Source organism: Rhinopithecus roxellana, chromosome 5, assembly GCF_007565055.1.
Source record: "Rhinopithecus roxellana isolate Shanxi Qingling chromosome 5, ASM756505v1, whole genome shotgun sequence".
NCBI lineage: Eukaryota > Metazoa > Chordata > Mammalia > Primates > Cercopithecidae > Rhinopithecus > Rhinopithecus roxellana.
This window is the reverse complement of record NC_044553.1, coordinates 156,481,583-156,502,565: the sequence shown is the minus strand read 5'-3', so window position 1 is coordinate 156,502,565 and position 20,983 is coordinate 156,481,583. Positions and strand designations below refer to the sequence as shown.

At 42.1% G+C, this 20,983-nt stretch overlaps 1 long non-coding RNA gene across 1 annotated transcript in view; it reads left to right on the top strand.

Annotated features, from left to right (window-relative positions):
- The window catches only part of LOC104654472, a 53,629-nt gene extending 33,482 nt beyond the window's left edge, over positions 1-20,147 (top strand). The window contains exon 3 of the long non-coding RNA XR_004057532.1: positions 19,143-20,147. This is a non-coding gene — a long non-coding RNA (uncharacterized LOC104654472). The remainder of the gene's footprint in view (positions 1-19,142) is intronic.
- The last annotated feature ends 836 nt before the right edge of the window (positions 20,148-20,983 follow it).

Below are 20,983 nucleotides of genomic sequence, written 5' to 3'. Positions count from 1 at the left end.
GTTTAAAAGCTAAAACCACCAAGGATCTCACGAGGTTGAAATGAGTACGCTTTGCAGACAGGCTGACTTGAGCTGGTATCTTTCACTGGCATGAGGAGGAGAGGTTATTCACCACTCTAAGACTCAGTTTTTCTTTCTGTGAGATAGAAATGACACCACCCACATTGGAAGATGTGACAGGATGAAATGAGCTCCATCCTCTGCATGAGACTGAAAAGCTCATGGTGCAGTGCATTCCCCTGTCATGTTAGTTGGTGGTGAAGACAAAATTGCTCTTGCTGGAGAAAATGACCCCAACTGTTTTCTCATTTGATCCTCATCAAAGCCCTGCTATAAAGTGCTCATTCTGGTATGTTTTAGACACACTCCCAGAGGATCCAAAGTAACTTATCTAAGCTGGGAAAGATCATATCTGGAAAATCCAACCCACATCTCCTGTTCCCAAGTTCTGTGCTTGTTTCCTCCACTTTCACAGTCTATAGCATGGCTGTGCTAGTCCTGGCTATGACTGGCTAGTCCTGGCTTGAGAGGACCAACTGCAGGCACCTCTTTCTAATGCCAGATTCAGAGATGTCATGCTGGCAGTTTGGCATTGGCCATGGTAGAAGGAATTTACATCACAGACAGAGGCTAATGCCACAGCTCACAGCGGTGTTTCACCAGGAGCCAGTTGGTAAACATTGCTGGCACATCACTGCTCCTCTGCTTTTAGTTTTCATGTGTTCTCAAATAAAATATTATTTCTGAATGTCCCTGTTATAGTTTGGATCTTTAAAGAGAAGTATTCTTGACCCTTTTGTTAAGTTTGAGCAGGCGTTGCCAAGTAAGTAGGTTCAGCTCTTTAAAATGATTTACCTCCCAAGGCACTTCAAAAGGATGGGTCTCTTTAGTCAGCCCTGACTCAGGACTGTGGGCAGCAACACCTTGCCTGTCGTCAGCATAGGCTGTTCTTGACATTCTGAGAACTAAAGACCCCTTGGATAGGGCTAGCAAGTGTCACTGCCAAGAGAAATCGTTAGTAGGAGTGTTCAGGAATGTGTCCCTTGCTGGAAACAGGCCACATCCTCCATAGCAGGGAAAGAAAGAGACTATTTCCAGATGACCTTTTGCAGGCACATCAGCCGATAGCAGAAGACCCTTCTGCCTTGGAATCAAAGGATGAGAAGATGGAGACATAGGAAATAATGGAATTGTTGCTGAAAGCAGATTTATGGAATACATTTGTTTAATCATTAAAATCATTAGCAGCTACTCCAGAGATATAAGGATGGGGTCATCGTTTGTTGTCCATATCATATCTGTAGTCTCTAAGTCAAGAAAAAAACATCAGACATGAACCTGACACAAAAATTCACAGAAAAAGTATGTATTCACATATGGTATACTCATAATATGTTAAGAAGAAATAACAATAAAAAATAAGCAAGTCTCAGCCATTTGGGTTTGAGTGTTTGAAGGAACCAGAAGATAAATTAGAATGTGTTTGTCTCCTCTGGTAGAGAACTCCTTCTATGTGTGCGAGCACGCGCGCACACACACACACACACACACACACACACACATTTTCTCTAAATGAAAACATCACTACATTCTCTGGGTCAAAAGAAAAATTCTAGCTATGTGGTCTGAAGAAAACAATTCTTAGAATATTTCCATGTCAAGAGGCAGTGTAAGGGGTACAGTTTGTATCCTGTGGTTAGCAGAATTGTAGAACCTTTTTTGCTTTATTAAGACAGATAGAAGTTCTGACATCAAACTGTTCTGAAAACAAGGAAGCAGATAAAATAATTGGGACAGATGTACACAGTTCTAGAACTCATTGCTACGGTCTGAGTGTTTATGTCCCTCCTAGACTCACACACTGAAATTCTGATCCCCAAAGTGACCATATCAGGAGGTGGAGGTGATTAGGTCATGAGGACTTCACCTTCGTGAATGAGGTTAGTGCCCTTACAAAAGAGACCCAAGGGCTGCCTTGTCCCTTCAACCATGCAAGGACATGTGGAGATGGTGTCATCTGTGAACCAGAGGGCAGGCCCTCATCACTTGCCAAGTCTGCTGGTGCCTTGATCTTGGACTTCCCAGCCTCCAGAACTGTAAGAAACAAATTTCTGTTGTTTACAAGCCACCTAGTTCATGGTAATTTATTATGGCTGCCTAAGGGGACTGAAACACTCATAGAAGTACTAAATGAATGGAATCAAGTCAAATCTTCTTCCTCTCTTTCCCTTCTTCTTCTTCTTGCTACTGCTCTTTCTTGTCCTCCTTCTCAATGTATCCTTTTTCTTCCTCTTTTTTCTCCTCTTCTTCTTTTTCTAATGGTAATCTTAATTTTACCTTAAGAATCATAGAGAGAGATATTTCTTCACACAGACCACAGTGGAAGAGGTTCTTTCCCTCATTTCACTGGCCGCAACTCCTGGATATCCTGGATTGGATTTCCCTTTCTGAAGAACTAGTAAAAAGAAACCACTTCTGCTCATGCTACCAAAGGCCAAACTGGAAAGAGCACATTTCCAAAACATTGCCAGAATCTTTAAAGCAAGGAAGGAGACCTTTTCTTCAACTTCAAGAAAAATGTGTCTCATTTATCCCCTTCACATCTTTCTCCTGAGCCATTTCAGCCAATCTTCCAAATATATATTTACATACATGTCTTCAAACACGATCCACTTGCCCAATGTACTTTAATGGCGACAATAAAGAATTAACGCTGTGAATAGAGCTAAGGCATTTTCAGTGTAGTTAAAAAAAGAACACTGTGGTTTGGTTCTGCTGAGGCAATATTGCTCAACAGTTAATGTAATCATATTACAAGTGCTGTATTAAAATCATATGCAAGACAAAGATCAGTCTGAACGGCAGCAACTAACGAAAGACAAAGAAAGATCTGTGAGTTGTCATAATCCGTTAAAGAAATGTTAGCAGGAGAAGGTACTGACATATACACTCACACACACATAGATAGCCAGAAGAACCAGTAGAAACCCACAGGGGATTTGCAAAAACACAAATGGATTTCTGGGAAAGCTTATCTTCATACGCATCCCTTCTGAAGGACGTCGAGCTTCTTGGCCATGATAAGCTGCGTGCTTAGAAGTGATGGTCACTCCAGACCTCATTTAGACCCAGTGCAAAGCCAACTCCAGCTTGATACATTGCGATATTGTGCAATTTTTCATTAGCTGGGGTTTTTGCCAGACAGGACCTGGCAGGTAGCTCCTTGAAAGCTGATGACTTTCCTAGTGTGGTCCTGGTTTTTGCTGGCAGTTGAACTCTGCCATTTTATACATTCCTGTGGTAGGGATTAAGTCTATCAAAACTATAAAGTTTCTTATAATGTTAGACATTGGGACACGAAGTCAGCCTCCGGCAATGGTCTCCTTCCCCTTCTTCCATGCAAAGAAAAGTCAGACTTAAAAAAAAAATTATTTACTTTTGAATGTGTAGTACCTGGAGTCTACTCCAAACACTTTTTCATGGAACAAGAAGCATCAAATGTAAGGTTTTCCCAGCAGGACTTTACATAAACTTGAAACCCTGCCTGGATTTTCTATTTCCCCTCAAGGAAAGAGTTTGTAAAGGAGCCAGTAGAGGATCAGTAGCCAATCGTAGTTGGAGGGCAAGTTAAGCAAGGGACTCTCAATGGTGAGAGTCTTAAGACTTCAAGGTGACAAGGCCTAACCTGCAAGGCAACATCAGTAAGTGGTAGAAAACTTATATGTAGATGACGTTTTGTTTCTCAGTTTGTGGAACAGGTTTCTTTGTACTGCTCATCCTATCCATCTTGATTTCAACTTGCTTCCTCCAGCTTGACTTTAAAGGGGAAGATCCATGTCAGACCAAACTACCCTAGTGTGCTTTTGTTCCTGTAGCAAATAGCCAACCTTTGAAGGAGGAGAATAGTCCTCATGTCATAAGCCTGAAAATGTTTTTCAACATAGCAAATTTTGGAGAGAATCCTTCCTCCATTACAAATGCCTTCCTTTGTTTCTTGACTTTTTAAAAATAAATGAATGGATCAAGAAAATATGGTACATATGCATGATGGAATACTATTGAGCCACGAAAAAGAATGAGATTCTGCCATTTGCAGCAACATGGATGGAACTAGAGGACATTATGTTATGTGAAATAAGCCAGGCACAGAAAGACAAATAACTGCATGATCTTACACATGTCTAGAATCTACAGAAGTTGATTACATAGAGTTATAAAGGAGAATAATGGTTAACAGAAGCTGAGATGGGGTTGAGGGAGAGAGGATAAGGCGATATTGGTCAATGAATACAAAGAAAGGTCTTCCTTTTTTGACACTAAAGAGAATGAAAATATTTCTCTTAAGAGACCACAATACACTGGTTCAACCACTTGAGAGGTTTACTTTCTTTTCTTTTTCTTTTTTCGATTTATTAGTCTAAAAAAGTTTTTTTCCAGTAGTTAGAAGAGTATTCCTACCTGCGTTTTGTTTTCCACTTGATGTAAATTACTATTATCTTATTTTTAGAATTCACATAACAGACCAATTAACATGGTTAATCTTACAAACTTTACCACTCTGATCAACGTAGATTTAGAAATGGTTGTAATTAATGACTTCAGTTGCCATAGATCCAGTGAAAGCAGACTCTTTTTTGGCACACATATGTGTGTGTGAGGGTGAATATTACATTTGTGGCCATTTCTTTCTGAATGTTATTATTATTATTATTTTGCCTGTTATACACTTCTTAGTATTATATCTGGCTTGTCTTTTTAAAAGTATGGTGATTTCCTCTTAAATGATGTAATTTTATGAAAGACTAAAGCTTTGCAAACTTGAGTTTGGCAGTGAGAATTCCAGTATTTATATGAATGTTAACATGAATATGAAAAGGGCTTAGATTAGTCAGACAACTGCAGCTCACGTTTTTGTTTTACGTTTTGTTTTTTTTCTCTTCTTGCTTTTCCTCTTTCTTCTCTCTTTCTTTCTGTCTACAAATATGTTGAAGTACTTTCTAAGTGCCAAAGTCTGTGTTGGGAGTGGTAAAAGCAGAGGTTGATCAGACAGTCCTTGACCTTCTAACACGGGGTGATAGATGGTGATCAAAGAGGTGACTATGAAAGGGCATGTTCAGTTCAAAAGAGGCACACACTGGGTCCCTGCAGGGTCCAATGAGAGCCTGTATTTTGTCTTGGATAGCGCCTGTGGGGGGGTGGAAGGGCTGCAGTGGGTTTCCTAGAGGAGCTGACTTTCTTTCTGTGTGGAACAATCAATTGCTGATGCCCAGGCATTTTGGAAGGTGAGGGTTAGCAGGGTGCCCTAAGGGCCCCAGCATAAGCAAAGTTTGCAAAAAGAGAGAGTGTGCTGGATTCCTGGATTTGCAAGCAAGGTGCCAGGTTTGCAGGATGTAGGAAAGGGAGATAGCAAAAGCCAAAATTGACAAATGGGATCTAATTAAACTAAAGAGCTTTTGCACAGCAAAAGAAACTACCATCAGAGTGAACAGGCAACCTACAGAATGGGAGAAAATTTTTGCAACCTACTCATCTGACAAAGGGCTAATATCCAGAATCTACAAAGAACTCAAACAAATATACGAGAAAAAAACAAACAACCCCATCAAAAAGTGGGGAAAGGATATGAACAGACATTTCTCAAAAGAAGATATTCATACAGCCAACAGACACATGAAAAAATGCTCATCATCACTGGCCATCAGAGAAATGCAAATCAAAACCACAATGAGATACCATCTCACACCAGTTAGAATGGCAATCATTAAGAAGTCAGGAAACAACAGGTGTTGGAGAGGATGTGGAGAAATAGGAACACTTTTACACTGTTGGTGGGATTGTAAACTAGTTCAACCATTATGGAAAACAGTATGGCAATTCCTCAAGGATCTAGAACTAGATGTACCATATGACCCAGCCATCCCACTACTGGGTATATACCCAAAGGATTATAAATTAGTCTACTACAAAGACACATGTACACGTATGTTTATTGCGGCACTATTCACAATAGCAAAGACTTGGAATCAACCCAAATGTCCATCTGTGACAGACTGGATTAAGAAAATGTGGCACATATACACCATGGAATACTATGCAGCCATAAAAAAGGATGAGTTTGCGTCCTTTGTAGGGACATGGATGCAGCTGGAAACCATCATTCTTAGCAAACTATCACAAGAAGAGAAAACCAAACACCGCATGTTCTCACTCATAGGTGGGAACTGAACAATGAGATCACTTGGACTCGGGAAGGGGAACATCACACACTGGGGTCTATCATGGGGAGGGGGGAGGGGGGAGGAGGGAGGGATTGCATTGGGGAGTTATACATGATATAAATGATGAATTGATGGGTGCTGACGAGTTGATGGGTGCAGCACACCAACATGGCATAAGTATACATATGTAACAAACCTGCACGTTATGCACATGTACCCTAGAACTTAAAGTATAATAAAAAAAAAAAAAAAAAAAAAAAAAAAAGGAAAGGGAGATAGAATGAGCAGGGGCCAGAGACGAAATGCTCTGTGCGCTTGCTAGGCAGCTTGAACTTGACTCTTGAAGTGATGACATGCCCACACGGACTTTTAAGGAAGAAAGAGAGAAGATGGTGCCTAGTCCAGTGGGGAAGCACACATTTTCCAGGCCGGTTTTCTGGGTTCAAATTCCAGTTCTATCATCGTTGAATGGCAGGATCTTAATCAAGTCATAACGTCTCCATGTGAACGAAGTTTTCCTCAGCTGCTCAGCTGTCATATGGTGACGTTAAGTAGGGTTCCTAGCTCCAAGTATCGATGTAGCCAAGCAGACAATGCATCTTCAGGAAATCTGCTGTAATAACAAGGGCAGAGCATAGAATAGTAAGAAGGTGTGGGAGGGAAGCAGCCAGACATTTCTCTGCCATTTGCTTTGGCCACTGGACAGTCATGGAACCCAAGCGGGTAACCTCACCTTGCAAACCTTGGCCTTCTCATCTGTTTAATAGGGTTGAAGAGATTCCCCACAGGTGGTTGAAAGGACCAGAAAATAAAAAATACAAGCACATTGCCTAGTGTGCATGCTGGCCCATATTAGGACCTCAATGCCCCGTCTCCTCCTCTTTGCAGTAGATTGATGCCAAGGAAATACGACTGGTGTTTCAGACTCTTGAGAAGGTTTGATGCCATGCCTGGCGATTATGATACATGTACCCTAACTAAACTGTTGAGAAGAGAGTCTTTTCTTGGGAAAAAAAAAAAGGCAAAAATAAAACCACTAGGTTGTATGTCTCAGAATGAATTCTCAAAGTCTCTCAGGAACCTCAAAAATTGGATATCTTTAAAAAATAACCTCAGCGATTATCTTTTGTGGCCAAGCATTCACAGAGATGTTTATTTGTTTTTTCCTAAAATATCAGTCTGCATTGTGTGCGACAGCTCCTTACCACATGGAGGATACCCCAAGATACGAACATTCATTATATCATATTCACTAGACAAATGGTCATTCTAAAATGTAGCAGTGATTGTATGATTCCCCTACTCTAAAACCTCTCATGGCTGCCTGCAACCTCTAAATAAGGTTAGCCTCTCAGCATGGCAAACCATCCCTCATGTCCTGGCCCCATCATGGCTCCAGGTCTCCCCCTGTCCCCCTGCTTCACATCATGCCTTCCTACTTCTAGTTATTCAACCAGATTATTCTGCTGTTTTATTTTTTTCCCAAGCTGGCCATCCCTCTTAGATGTTCTTCCTCTATCTATCCATCTGGAAAACTTCTATTCACTCTTCAAAACCTAATAGATACTGTATTCTCCTGGAAGCCACCCTTGACTCCTATGAAGAATGTTAATAACCATTTATTTTAATGGTAATTCACTTTACTCACAATTTTATTAGTGAACTCGTTATATGATTCTGCACTTTATTTGCTTGCATATGTCTTCCCTGCTAGAACATAAGCTCTTTGGAAGCAGAGAAAACAACACCAGGTGAGAGATGACCACAAAGCTATGGAAGATGTAAAATGAGTTGACAAACGGTAATTGAAGTAGCTTTGCTGAAAAGCTTCAGTCTAATCATCTACAGGCATCTCTAGTAAGAAGCAAGAGGATTGGTGCCAAAGAACCTGGAGAAGGCTCAAAAATTGGAGGTAGCTGGTATTTCTGAGAACCAGGGTGCAAGACGGAATGGAAAATAGGAGGCCTGGCTTCACCTCTGTTTAAGGGATATTCAAACCTCCAGAGATTTCCCCCTTATGCAGGGTTACTATCAAAGTGTCTCTCACTTAGAGAAGCCAGGCCCAGCTGGAACCAGAGGTCATGCTGTAGAAAGCAATTAGGGTGGTTAGCTGCCTTTCTGTGGCACTGGACATTGACCTCCAGCCCTGCTCTGTTGCTGGACTCCCAGAACGCTGGCATCACACATAGCGTCTAGGCATCCTCTTGGGAGAAACTGACTAGACTAGAAGAGAAGACTACAGGCACTGATACTTGAGGGTCTTCCATTTAAGCAACCATGAGGCTCAGCAGTGGATAAGTCCCACCCATGAACAAAATTCTATTTAGATGTTTACTTCCTCACTCCCAAATAGGAATGGACAACCAAGTATCTTCAGACATTTAATAAAGCTCTGAGCATAAAATAGTCACTAAAACAAACAAACAAAGTAAAGGGAGATACAGACTGTGCTGGCCAGAATAAAACTGCAAATAATTATAATTATTTCCCTATCCTTAGGGAAATAAGAATATTACATTCAAGAAATGTTAGAGTGCAATAACAGAATATTCTGAGTTCAATAAATAACTCTTGATTTCTAACAAGCAAAATAGAAAAAAAATTATAATAGGAGAATTAAGAGGTGAAATTAGGAAAATCTCCTTGGAAAACAAACAAAAAAGTCAAGAATATAGAAAATGGGGTAATAAAAATCAATGGATAAATCTAAGAAACCAAAAGTTTGGACCATATCAGTTGCAGGAAAAGAGAACAGAAGGGGAAAGAAAGGAGAAAAATTTTCAAGACATAATGCAAGAAAATTTCTTAGAAATGAAACACACGGGTTTTCATTTTAAATATATTTCATCTTCTTAAAGTGACCAGTAGAGTTAATATGAAACCATCCACATCAAGGCACATCAGCATGGGGCTTCAGAATAAACACAGCATCCTATACACTTTCAGAACAAAAGTAAATATTCAAATAAGAAAACTGTAGGCCACTGGATTTCTAATGACTGACATTGGAAATTAGAAAGCAAACAATGCTTCTCTTATTGTGAGAGAGAATGATTTCAACCTTAAATTATACCCCATCGAAACTCTAATCAAGGTAAAGATAAAATAAAGATATTTTAAAAATCATAAGCAATCAAAGTATGTATTGCCTTCTTAGGAAGCTTCTAGAATATATTCTCTGATATAATAAGGTATCAGGCCAGTAATAAAGAAGACACAGAATTAATGAGAGGGGAAGTAAACAAAGAAAAGGGGAAAAAAGAAATCCCAAGATGAGAGCAAAAAGAAGTCCAAGCTTAAATTTAAGCAGCCACCCTAGGAAACAATCAGTCCAATTGGAGCAGGGCAGAGGAATCAAGGATGGGTAGTTTTAGAAAAAAAAAAAAAAAACAGTAGTAGTAAATTACTAGTGTTTGTCTATGTTGTGAGTTGTCTTACAGCAGTTTTAAAGGTAAAAACTGGATAAGTAAGCCTGGTGTGGTGGCTCACGCCTGTAATCCCAGCACTTTGGGAGGCCGAGGTAGGTGGTGAGGATCATGAGGTCAGGAGATCAAGACCATCCTGGCTAACATGGTAAAACCCTGTCTCTACTAAAAATACAAAAAATTAGCTGGGCGTGGTGGTGGGTGCCTGTAGTCCCAGCTACTCGGGAGGCTGAGGCAGGAGAATGGTGTGAACCCTGGAGGCAGAGCTTGAAGTGAGCCAAGATTGTGCCACTGCATTCCAGACTGGAAGAGAGAGAGAGACTCCATCTCAAAAAAAAAAAAAAAACTGGATAAGTATTAACTATCTAGAAAATTAAACAACAAATAAGAATAATAAATAGCAATTTACTCCAGAGAAAATAGCTTCACCATCACGAATGTGTAATTGTAGTCTACTATGAGGCTCAGTATACTATGTGATTCAATATTTGACTTGTCCAAATACTTCTGACTTATCAAAAAATTAAATTAAAACTACATGGGAGGTGTGTGTGTGTGTGTGTGTGTGTGTGTGTGTGTTTGTGTGTGTGTCTGTGTGTATTTGAAGAGAGTTAGATCAACATCTCTCACAGCATGAAGTAAATAATATTTAAAAAAGAAAACCAATAAACGTCAGTCTCATAAGGATGTTGTTTAGAAAATTGAAAGTAAATATTATAAAAACCAGTAATATTCTTGCCTCTGCAAAGCAGGAATGTGGAAGATGGGTTGGGTTGAAGAGGAAACTCTCATTTCATGTCCTAATCTTTGTATTATCATTTGGTTTTAAAATTATATTCATCTGTCATTTTAATAAATATTTTAAAAAATTCAAAAAAGGAAATACTGTGGTTTGAAAGCCTTGCTAATTGTCACTCGAAACTTATAAGAAGTACTTAAATGGCTTGTTTTCCATACTTGGTAAAAAATGAAGCCATGATCTAAAGGGAAATGGTAAAATAATAAAAATAGTATAATTTATTGAGCATCTACTAGATTCTAGTAGCAACGATTAGGTCATAGATAGATAGATTACTTATCTTGTGAAATTCTCAAACCAACCAGAAGTTATATACTGTTATTCCCAGTTAAGCTGAGCAAGACTGTGGGAGACCTTGTAGATGGTGAGTGGATAACGCAGAACTTTACCCCAGGCTTGTCTGACTATAAGTTTCATGAGTGTTTCCTAATCCCATACTGCCTTTTGCAATCCAGTGCTGGCAGGATAAACCTGTGACATAATAGGGATAAGTGTTCCCTAGACTCAACCACAAAGGGTCAGCTCACGTCTCTTCGTGTGGATGGCCTCTTTTCACTGCTCCCTTCTGGAAAGTTTCTGTCTAGGTCAAGGGCATTGTGGGTCACATCCTATATAGCACTAGGTAACCATGGCTAAGGTAGACCTTGTACTGTTTTATGTGTGTGTTGGTTTGTGTGTGTGTTGGTTTGTTTGCAGGATAAGCTTCAGAAGAAATGTTTGTATGAGTCTTCTCTCATTGCTGTAATAAATTATCACCAACTGGGTGGCTTAAAGCAATACAAATTTATTTTCTTTCAGCTATGTAGGACAGACATCAGACATGGGTCTCGTTGGGGTCACATCGAGATTCCCGAAGGTTGCATTCCTTTCTGGAAGCTCTAGGTGGAAAAATGTGTCCTTTCCATTTTAAGGTCACAGATGCCTCCCACATCCCTTGGCTCACGGGCCCCTTCCTCTTTCTTCAAAGTCAGCAACATCGCTTCTCTCTGACCCTTCTTCATGGTCCTCTCTCCCTCTGACTCAGAACTCAGCCAGGAATGGTTCAGGGATTTTAAGGACCCTTGTGACTATATTTAGTGTCCTCCCAGCTGTACTAGGATCATCTTCCCATTTCAAGGTCTTTAACTTTATTACATCTGCATAGTCCCTTTATTCACATAACAGGACATATTCATGGGTCCTGGGGACTAAAGTGGGGCCTCTTTAGGGTGCCTTGATTGTGCCTATTGCAATGTCTCATCACAGAGACTCAGTGGCTCCCCACACAACTGCTGCCACCCAACCCAGTACCTGTCTTTCTCCTCTTCACTGCACAGCTGAACAGAATACACAGTGAACAACATCTTGCTCCTTGTGTGAAGAACTGCTTCATGATGACTCAAATGCAGGATAAAAACCACACACTCCCAGCAAACACTCTGCCTGCCCCTTGGTTCAAGGATGACACTATTGTTCCCATCACATTCAAACATGTGCGTTTGGAAGATGTCTCCATTTCTAGATCCCTTATTGTCAGGGAATATGAATTCTCAAGTGCAAGAGAAATTCAGTTCTGCCAGGTCTATTAGCCCTTATGTGCATTTAAGGTGCCTGATGTGTCAGGGTTGACACAGTGAACTCCAAGGACACTGCTCAAAATGGCCTCTCCAACTGGGCACAGCTCTGTACCAGGAACAGTGCCAATGAGCATGTTTATTTGTGTGTTTTCATACTCAAGTGCTGAAAAAGAAGGCAGCCTACTTAAAGACTTATAGTTCCAAAGAAGGCAAATGTAAGGGCAAGATTTGTGATGCTCTGTCACCTTGAGTTTCAGCTTCCTGCCTTGTCAATGAGGAAAATGATCCCTACTAAGTTGGGTGTTGTAAAGAGTAGGCAATATCGTAAAACCCCTACCAAGATGCATTACATACAAGGCAATGAAGAAAAAGTGGCTAATTTATCTTCACTTTTGTTTGTTCTCTGATCTGTGCAATTATTTGTACCAAATATACTTGAAATATTAATTTGGTGGCTATTGTCACAAAGGTAACAAAACCTGCTCTTAAGAGGCTTGGAGTTTATCAAAGGTTCCACGTAGACAGAGTGAAGCCCAGTAGACTTTTCCCCAGGAAGGCAGACTTTGTCCTGGGCCCTGGAAGTTTGCAAAAAGAGGAAGAAAGGAAAAGTTTCTTGTTACAGTAGGAAGAGTTCATGCAAAGGTGGAGAGGAAGAGCAGAGCCTGAGATGTTTAAGACAGGGCTGGTGCGTAGCAAGCAAGTGATGTGTACACACACAGCCACTTTTCCTGCTGGTTTCCCAGGTAAAATCAAAAGGCCCTCATGCCAACTCTCACCACCTCCAAATATCCCAGCTGAAGGTAGAATGTTCTGGCCTTGAATCAGGAGAGCTATTCCACAGCACCTGTTGTACAAGAAGCACACTCCTCAGACTTTGGCAAGAAAAAGTCTTCCTGCCCTTTTAAATAGTCTCTGTGATGGTTAACATTAAGTGTCAACTTGATTGGGTTGAAGTATGCAAAGTATTGTTTCCGGGCATATCTGGGTGTTTCTGGGTGTTGCCAAAAGAGGTGAACATTTGAGTCAGACCCACCCTCGGGAAGACCCACCCACAATGTGGGTGGCACCATCCAGTCAGCTGCCAGCATGGCTAGAGAAAGCAGGTATGGTTGGGCACGGTAGCTCATGCCTGTAATCCCAGGACTTTGGGAGATCAGGAGTTCAAGACCAGCCTGGCTAACATGGAGAAACCTCATCTCTACAAAAATATAAAAGTTAGCCAGGCATAATGGTGGATGCTTGTAATCCCAGCTACTCAGGAGGCTGAAGTGGGAGAATTGTTTGAACCCTGGAGATGGAGCTTGTAGTGAGCCGAGATTGCGCCATTGCACTACAGCTTGGGTGACAGAGCAAGACTCTGTCTCGAAAAAAATAAATAAATAAAATAAGTAAAAACAGGCAGAAGAAACAGGAGATGACTTAGATGTCTTGCTGAGTCTTCCAGCCTTCATGTTTCTCCTGTGATGGATACTTCCTGTCCCCAAACATCCGATTGCAAGTTCTTCAGCTTTTGGACTCTTGGACCTAGACCAGTGGTTTGCCAGGGGCTCTTGGGCCTTTGGCTTTGGCTACAGACTAAAGGCTGCACTGTCGGCTTCCCTACTTTTGAGGTTTGGGGACTCAAATTGAGCTACTACTGGCTTCCTTCCTCCTCAACTTGAAGGCGATCTATGGTGGGACTTCGCTTTGTGATCCCTGTGAGTCAATTCTCTTTAATAAACTCCCTTTCATATGTACATATATCCTATGAGTTTTGCCCCTCTAGAGAACCCTGTCTAATACAGTTCTCATATATCCCCAGCATGGACTACATGTGTCGTATGTGCCATCTCCTGTCACCAGCATCACACGTGCAGATCATTGTATGGTGCACATCGTTGGCCCAATGTTACAGGACAAAGCTGAAGTTCAGAGAAGCTAAGTAAGCCCACAGCTAGAGGTGTATTTTAAACTAAGCTCAGTTAATCCTCACCTTTGCATATTTTTCAGCCTTCTGCTCTACACATTTCTCTCCATAGACCTCTGTCCTCAGCTTTACATCCAGGCCACTGCACCCACCTGGTTCCACAAGCACATACCCCCCTGTGCTTCCATAACATTCTTTTTATTTTCCCATTTTTAAAACCAAATTTAAACCATCGGAGACTCATGTTCTAACATTTTTTCAGACAAAGGATTTGGAATGTTTGCAAGAGTGGTGGGGATCATAGACCATCGGGTTGTGTTTCCCCAGCAGGCATTCAGGCACTTCCTCAGCCAGCTTGGTCCTTCCTCTTGAGTGGTGTCTCCTCTGCTTTTTCTATGCCTTCTTCCATTCTGGTCTCTTTCTCATAACATCTACCCCTTTCCTCAGTTCCATATTCCAAATTCCACCTGTTCTTTGAGGCCTACCTTAGATAGCACCTCCTCCAAGAAGCCTTTTCCTGATTTATTTAAATGCAGGAATAATTCTTCTAAGTCAGGCATTGGCAAACAACGGCCTATGGGCCAAGTCCAACCCATCATCAAATGTGTTTTTAAGTAAAGGTTTTTGGAACATAGCCAGGTTCACGTATTGTCTAGAGCTGCTTTGCTGCCACAGTGACAAAGGTTTGTAGTCAAGACAGAGACCAAGTGGCCAGCAAAGCAGAAACTAAGAAACTACTTACCAGCTTCTATCTCTTTACAGAAAGGAAAAGTTGCTAATCTGTGCTATAAGCTATAAACATAAAATGATTCTGTGACTTGTGAGCAATTTTTATGGCATGATTGGAGTGCTGCTGTTGATGAAGGCCGTGTGTGTATGTGTGTGTGTGTGTGTGTCTACCATGGGTAGGAAACTTCCAGCAGTGGAGGGAGCTCAGTATCATCTGTCTGCAGTGGAAAGACTAGGTTCTTGAATCAGAAAGGCATATTACCTGTGCAACCTGGGCTTACATTTCTGAAACTCTCTTTTCCTCAGCTTCCTCATCTGTCCCGGTGAGGACAATATTACCAGCTTCAGAGCTGCTGTGAAAATGAAATGAAATAATATGTTCTCTGTTCTAGCACAATGCCAGGTGCACACAGTAGGTGCTCAAACAACATGTGTTCCCTTGTAATGGTAAAGAAACTCATTCCCATTTTTCCTGCCTTTCAGCCACACCAACCCCTTAATCGCTGGCTCAACCCTGAGACCCAGCGCCTCCTCAACATAATGTGGAAATCCTTGACATTGAACCCGAAAGGGAATGGGATGGGGGAGGTGGAGCCGGAGCCACCTTGGCCTCAGCCCGCCAGCTCATTTCACAGTGAGTCTCCTGATCCGCTAGCTGGAGACTTCCCGTCATTAAGAGCCTGGGCTGGGTTCCAGCTGGTGCCCTGGAGAGGAGAGGTTTCTTATCCCATTACCAGCCTCCTAAGCCAGCCCGTCCCCCCCAGGATTACGATCTTATAAACATCAGCCAGTCCTCAGGGGCGATCCGCTGAGGGCCCCCCCATTGATTCCAGATGGAGAAGAGACTTGTTTTGAGGAACAAATGTTAACTTTCTCCTTTCAGCAAGGAAAAAAACACCACCACAACCACAAAGAACAACGCAACCTGAATGTCTCACACAAACCAAGTGTTTTTCTTCTTCCCAAGACTCAAAGAACGAGAAGTTATTTTTAGGGGGCCGTGGACTGGAAGCACCGTGACGGTGTGCGTTTTGTTCTTTGCAGTCTCCGCCAGGGCCAGCGCAGAGATAAGGGGCGGGGCGGGCTCTGGTGGTTTCGGGTGAAAACCTGCCATCGCGGAGAGGTGCCAACAAGCAACCAAGTGGCAATCTTTATATGGAAGCTCTGCTCTCCAAGAAAGGTTTGCGTTTGCTTAATTTTTCTCCTATGGATTGTGCGGCAACTCTCGTCTCTATCTGGGCTTTGTAAAACCCCAGCAGACCCTGATACGATGCTGTTCTTTTCAGTGAGAGGCAAACAGCCCATCTGCTGAAGCCTCCAGCATCTTCTTCTCTTTCTGATGGAGGCTCTTCCAGGGTATAAGCTGAGGCCACTATTAACATCAGGAATGGCAGTAACAGCTCTCACCTTCCAGAGCAACTTGGATTACCACCTGCACAGAGCCCCATCTCTGAGCCAAGTTATGGTTGATTTCAATTACATGTCACATCGACAGGGACTTGTTTTCCTCCACGTATATAAATACCCCAACTCACAATTTATAAGTCACCTGGAATTTCTAATTTTAGAAGCACTTTGAAATATTTGAAACAGCATGGGTTGTAAATTTAGACAACATAAATGTAGGCACCTGCCGGTCACTTTCTAGCTCTGTGACTTCCAGTAGGGCACACAGCCTCTCTGAGCCACACTTCCACCAATAGCAAGTGGGACTATCAATGCCAACCTCATGTGGTTGTTGTGAGCATGTACAGAAGAGTTTACAAGATCTAAAAGGCTGTCCAGAGGGGCCCTATCATTGTTGCTTTTACTAGTGAAATGAGCCATCCTGTTTCCCTGGTCCCGCATAAAAGGACAGATGAGAGATGTTATTTTTCTAATCCATGCAGAGTTCAGGGAAAGGCTCATTGAATAAGGAGAAAAAAATTTCAGACTGTGAACCTCTATTTCTGTACGAGACCAAAAGTCATTATATATATTTATATAATATATAATAATTATATATAAGTCATTATATGTTATATATAATAATAGTCATTATATTATATATAATAATAGTGATTTTACATATATATTATATATAATAATAGTGTTTATATATATATATTTATATATATATATAAAAGTCAAGCAGGTGTAGGCCACAGTGGCTGAGACGGTGTTCTGTGTATCAGGGCTTATCAGAAACTTACATACTCTGAAGTGCATTGTGATATCCAGCAGCCCGTTCTTCAGAGTGGTTAGACCACTAGACTGGCTGGCTAGATGGCTTCGGGAGACAGTTGATGGTTCACACAAATCTCAGAGATAGGGGTAGAGTTTGTTGACAGGAAATCATAACGATAAGGACAAAACAATGTTAATACCAGGTTTTGTAGGTTACTATTTACCAGGTCCTGATTCAAAAAGTTTTCATGAATTAACTCATATAACTTCACAGGCATGGGTGTCAGGGGCACCCAGGATACTGTGGACTACAAGGTTCAAGTCTTTAGCTGGAACTGCAGATGGGCACAGCTCCCAAAATTACTAAAGTGTGGCAATTGTGAGGACAGAAACCTGTCCCTGTTCCCTTCTCCATCTTCTTTTCTGGCTCAGGGCTGGGTCTAGGGCCATATACAGAAAGTGTTGTCATTGTTCTGGAAGTAGGAGTGAGAGGGCTGAGCTCCTCTCTGATATTTTCTGGGGCGGAGCCTCCATGGAGGGCTGCCTCACTGGAGGGACACCAATTCCAATTCCTCCACTGAACATTCTGTTCTGATCTGTTTTCTGAACAATAACTTTTGTGGCACCCCACTGCTAATTCCAGCCAGCAAAGTACCTTTCTTAGGTTTTTAAAATGTCTGCAGTATGGTCCTACTCACTGTCTGTCCCCATTTTCATTGAACACTCTTTTTTTTATTATTATTTTTTATTTTGAGACAGAGTCTCATTCTGTCACCCAGGCTGGAGTGCAGTGGTGCAATCTTGGCTCACTGCAACCTCTGCCTCCTGGGTTCGAGTGATTCTCCTGCCTCAGCCTCCTGAGTAGCTGGGATTACAGGCGCTTGCCAAACCCTCTGCTAATTTTTGTAGTTTTAGTAGAGACGGGGTTTCACCATGTTGGCCAGGCTGGTCTCGAACTACTGACCTCTGGTGATCCGCCTGCCTTGGTCTCCCAAAGTGCTGGGATTACAGGCATGAGCCACTGCACCCAGCCTGTCATTGAACATTCTTTATTCTTCATCACCCAAGGAAAAATATTTATCTTCAGACTTTGCTCTAGTATCCCTTCCCCACTGTCCGTTTTGTCCATCCCCATAACTTTGGTCAAACCCACCTCCCATTCTTCAGTTAGTGATGAAAACAGGTAATGCAGGGAACAGAGGTACCCTTGCAGAGTCATATTTTAACAGCCATGATCATTCTACATGAGTGAATGCAGTTGGCCAGATGTGAGTGGATTTTGATTCTGTGAATTCTGTATATTCGGATAATTGGGCCTTGAATGGGAATTTTACAGAATTGAAGTGGCGTCAGTAACAGCCCCACCTCTGGGGAAAATGGGGAGGTGGAAATCAATGCAATTGGAACCTTTGAATCTCTCTGGCTCTGTGTCTTGGGTCTGGTGGAGGTTTTCTTCATATTGTATTCTTGACCAATGATGCTTTATCTATCTCTTAAAAACTAGCATTCATGTATTCCATGTTGTAGATGTAAATAGTAGGTCCAAAGAAAAATAATTTCTAGGAGGCAGGATGAGAAACCAATACAGACATGAGGTTAGAATTTCTATTATTCATTTATATTCTATAAGTACAGAACATTAATACATCCCTCTCCCTTTCAACCACTTCCAACATGTGTACACACATGTGCACATAAATACACACACATCCCTTTGTCAAGTAGGCTGAACACAGTAAATATTAGTTCTGCTCCTTCTCCAAGACTCAATTGCTGATCATGAAGGGTAACCTAATTAATACAATCATTCCGGGAATCCCCCTGAGCTTGTTTTGATTAGAGAATCTCCCTGTGGAGTGCTTGCCACACCTCTAACCTTACGCCTCTCTCCCTGAGAGCTGGCCTCCTTCAGTGGTCTCCACCCTTACCTCTAGCTCTGGGGCTGTCTTTGCAATCATTGTAACCAAAAGCAAACAAATGCGTGCACCTCCCTTAACCTATCCCTACCTCCTCCAGCCTAGGCCTAGAGTATCTCCAACTCCAGATTGCTAGAGCTCCCTCAAGTCACCACAAACGTAGCAACACAAAACAGTACCCATTTATTAGCTCAGTATTCTGTAGGCCAGAAATCCCACACAGCATGACTGAGTCCTCTGCTCAGGGCTCACAGGGCTAGATGTCGACCTGATGAGGCCTGGAGTCCCAGTAATGATCATGATTCAAGCAAACTAACTAACAAATCATCCACAATGAACATTCATTATGCGTGGAACATTCCCTGAACTATCTCTGAATTTCCTAAAATCCTATGAGGTTACATTGTTTTTGTTTTTTATTTTCCAGACAAGGAAGCTGAGTCTTCACAAGGTCGAACAACACATTTGGTGCCACGCAGCTGAGAAGTGGTTCAAACTGGATTTGAACAACTGTAGTCAGACTCTGCAGCCTGTGTGTGTACCCACTGTGCTATGCTGCTGCATTGAATAAAATGTAGTGCTCTCAATACGGAGTCAATGTGAGCACATACCAAGAATGATGTTGGGAAGGGCAAGTCCTCGGTAGGCAAAACACTTTCCGGCAATGTTAACCTGGATGTGGATAGAAAGAAGACTTGGGAATTTCTCTGAGTTAATTCATCTTTGGGTCCATTTGAAGCAGAGCAGAAGAGAGGGGGAAGAGGTGATAGCAGTGGTGGGCTCTGAGGTTCAAGTCCCACCAATGGCCAGGCCTAATAAAGATCTAGACATCCTTGCAGACTGAGGCTTTCTCCAAAACCCCTCAGTTGTGGTTTTGTGGAACAGGCCTCACTACATCTAGCTAATTTTGTTCATTCATTCATTCATTCATTCACTCCTTTATTCAACCAGACTTCATAGACGCCTTTCCATGTCAGGCCCTGGGCTTTGTGTCAGGATTCAGGGATTTTCCATCATCTCCAGGAATTCATGAGCATGTGGAGAAGACAGGTTGGAGAAAATCACAGTAATAGGGGGAGATAAGGGCTGAGAAAAAAGTCCATGTGCTGCAGCGGACAGGACAGCAGATCAGCACCTATGAGTTAAAAGTGGGCTATGGGCCTGGCACAGTGGCTCATGTCTGTAATCTCAGCACTTTGGGAGACTGAGGTGGGCGAATCATGAGGTTGAGAGATCGAGAACATCCTGGCCAGCATGGTGAAACCCCGTCTCTACTAAAAATACAAAAATTAGCTGGCTGTGTTGGCATGCGCCTGTAGTCCCAGGTACTCAGGAGACTGAGGCAGGGGGAATGGCTTGAACCTGTGAGGCAAAGGTTGCAGTGAGCCGAGATCGTGCCACTCCACTCCAGCCTGGTGACAGAGTCTCAAAAGAAAATAAAAAAAGGTGGGCTGTGATGAAGGATGTGACATTGTCAGAGGGATCCTTGAGTTGGTTGGTCTTGAAAATGAGAAGATGACATTCTAGGCAGAATGAGCAGATGAGTAAAGGCACGGAAGTCTATAACCAGCATGACTCAATTAGGGAATTGTAAGGAAAACCATACTTCTTCGAGAAAAGATGGTGAGGAGCAGTGAAGAGATGAGGCCAAAAGATAAATAGGGCTAGACCGCAGTGGTTTTAATCACTACTTATGTGAATTTCAGGGAGACGACTCTATACAGAGCTATCACCTTATAAACATTTCATCATGGAAGAGCCTAGCTTCTGGCAGCAATGCCTTGGCCCAGTGTACATGTCTGTGTTCTTGAAAAATCTATCTTGGCTAATAAATGTATAACAAAAGACGGGGCCGTGAAGCCAAGTCACACCAGTGTCCTAAAAACTCTGTGTTTGATCATCTTTCTACAGTGAGTAACACGGGGAGATCTGCATGAAACCAGACCCGGGGTTCTGCAATAATAAGATGATGGGGGAAGTTTTGGGTAACTAGAGGATGACATACTAAAATAGCAGCATCATGAAGGGTGCAACGAAGTAAGATCAAGCTAACATGTCGCACTATTCTTTTAACACCTCTGTGTTGTCCACTTCTATATGTTGACAATGGTAAATGGATGTTCCAGTCCAGATACTCTCTGAAATGGCCTGCAGTTTTACAGAAGTAATTCTTGATTCACGCACTCATCTTTCCCCCAGCCCCCAAAGGTGGCCATTCCAAAGTAGTGTTGCCCAGTGAGAGTAGCATGTGCTGCAGGCCCTGAGTGG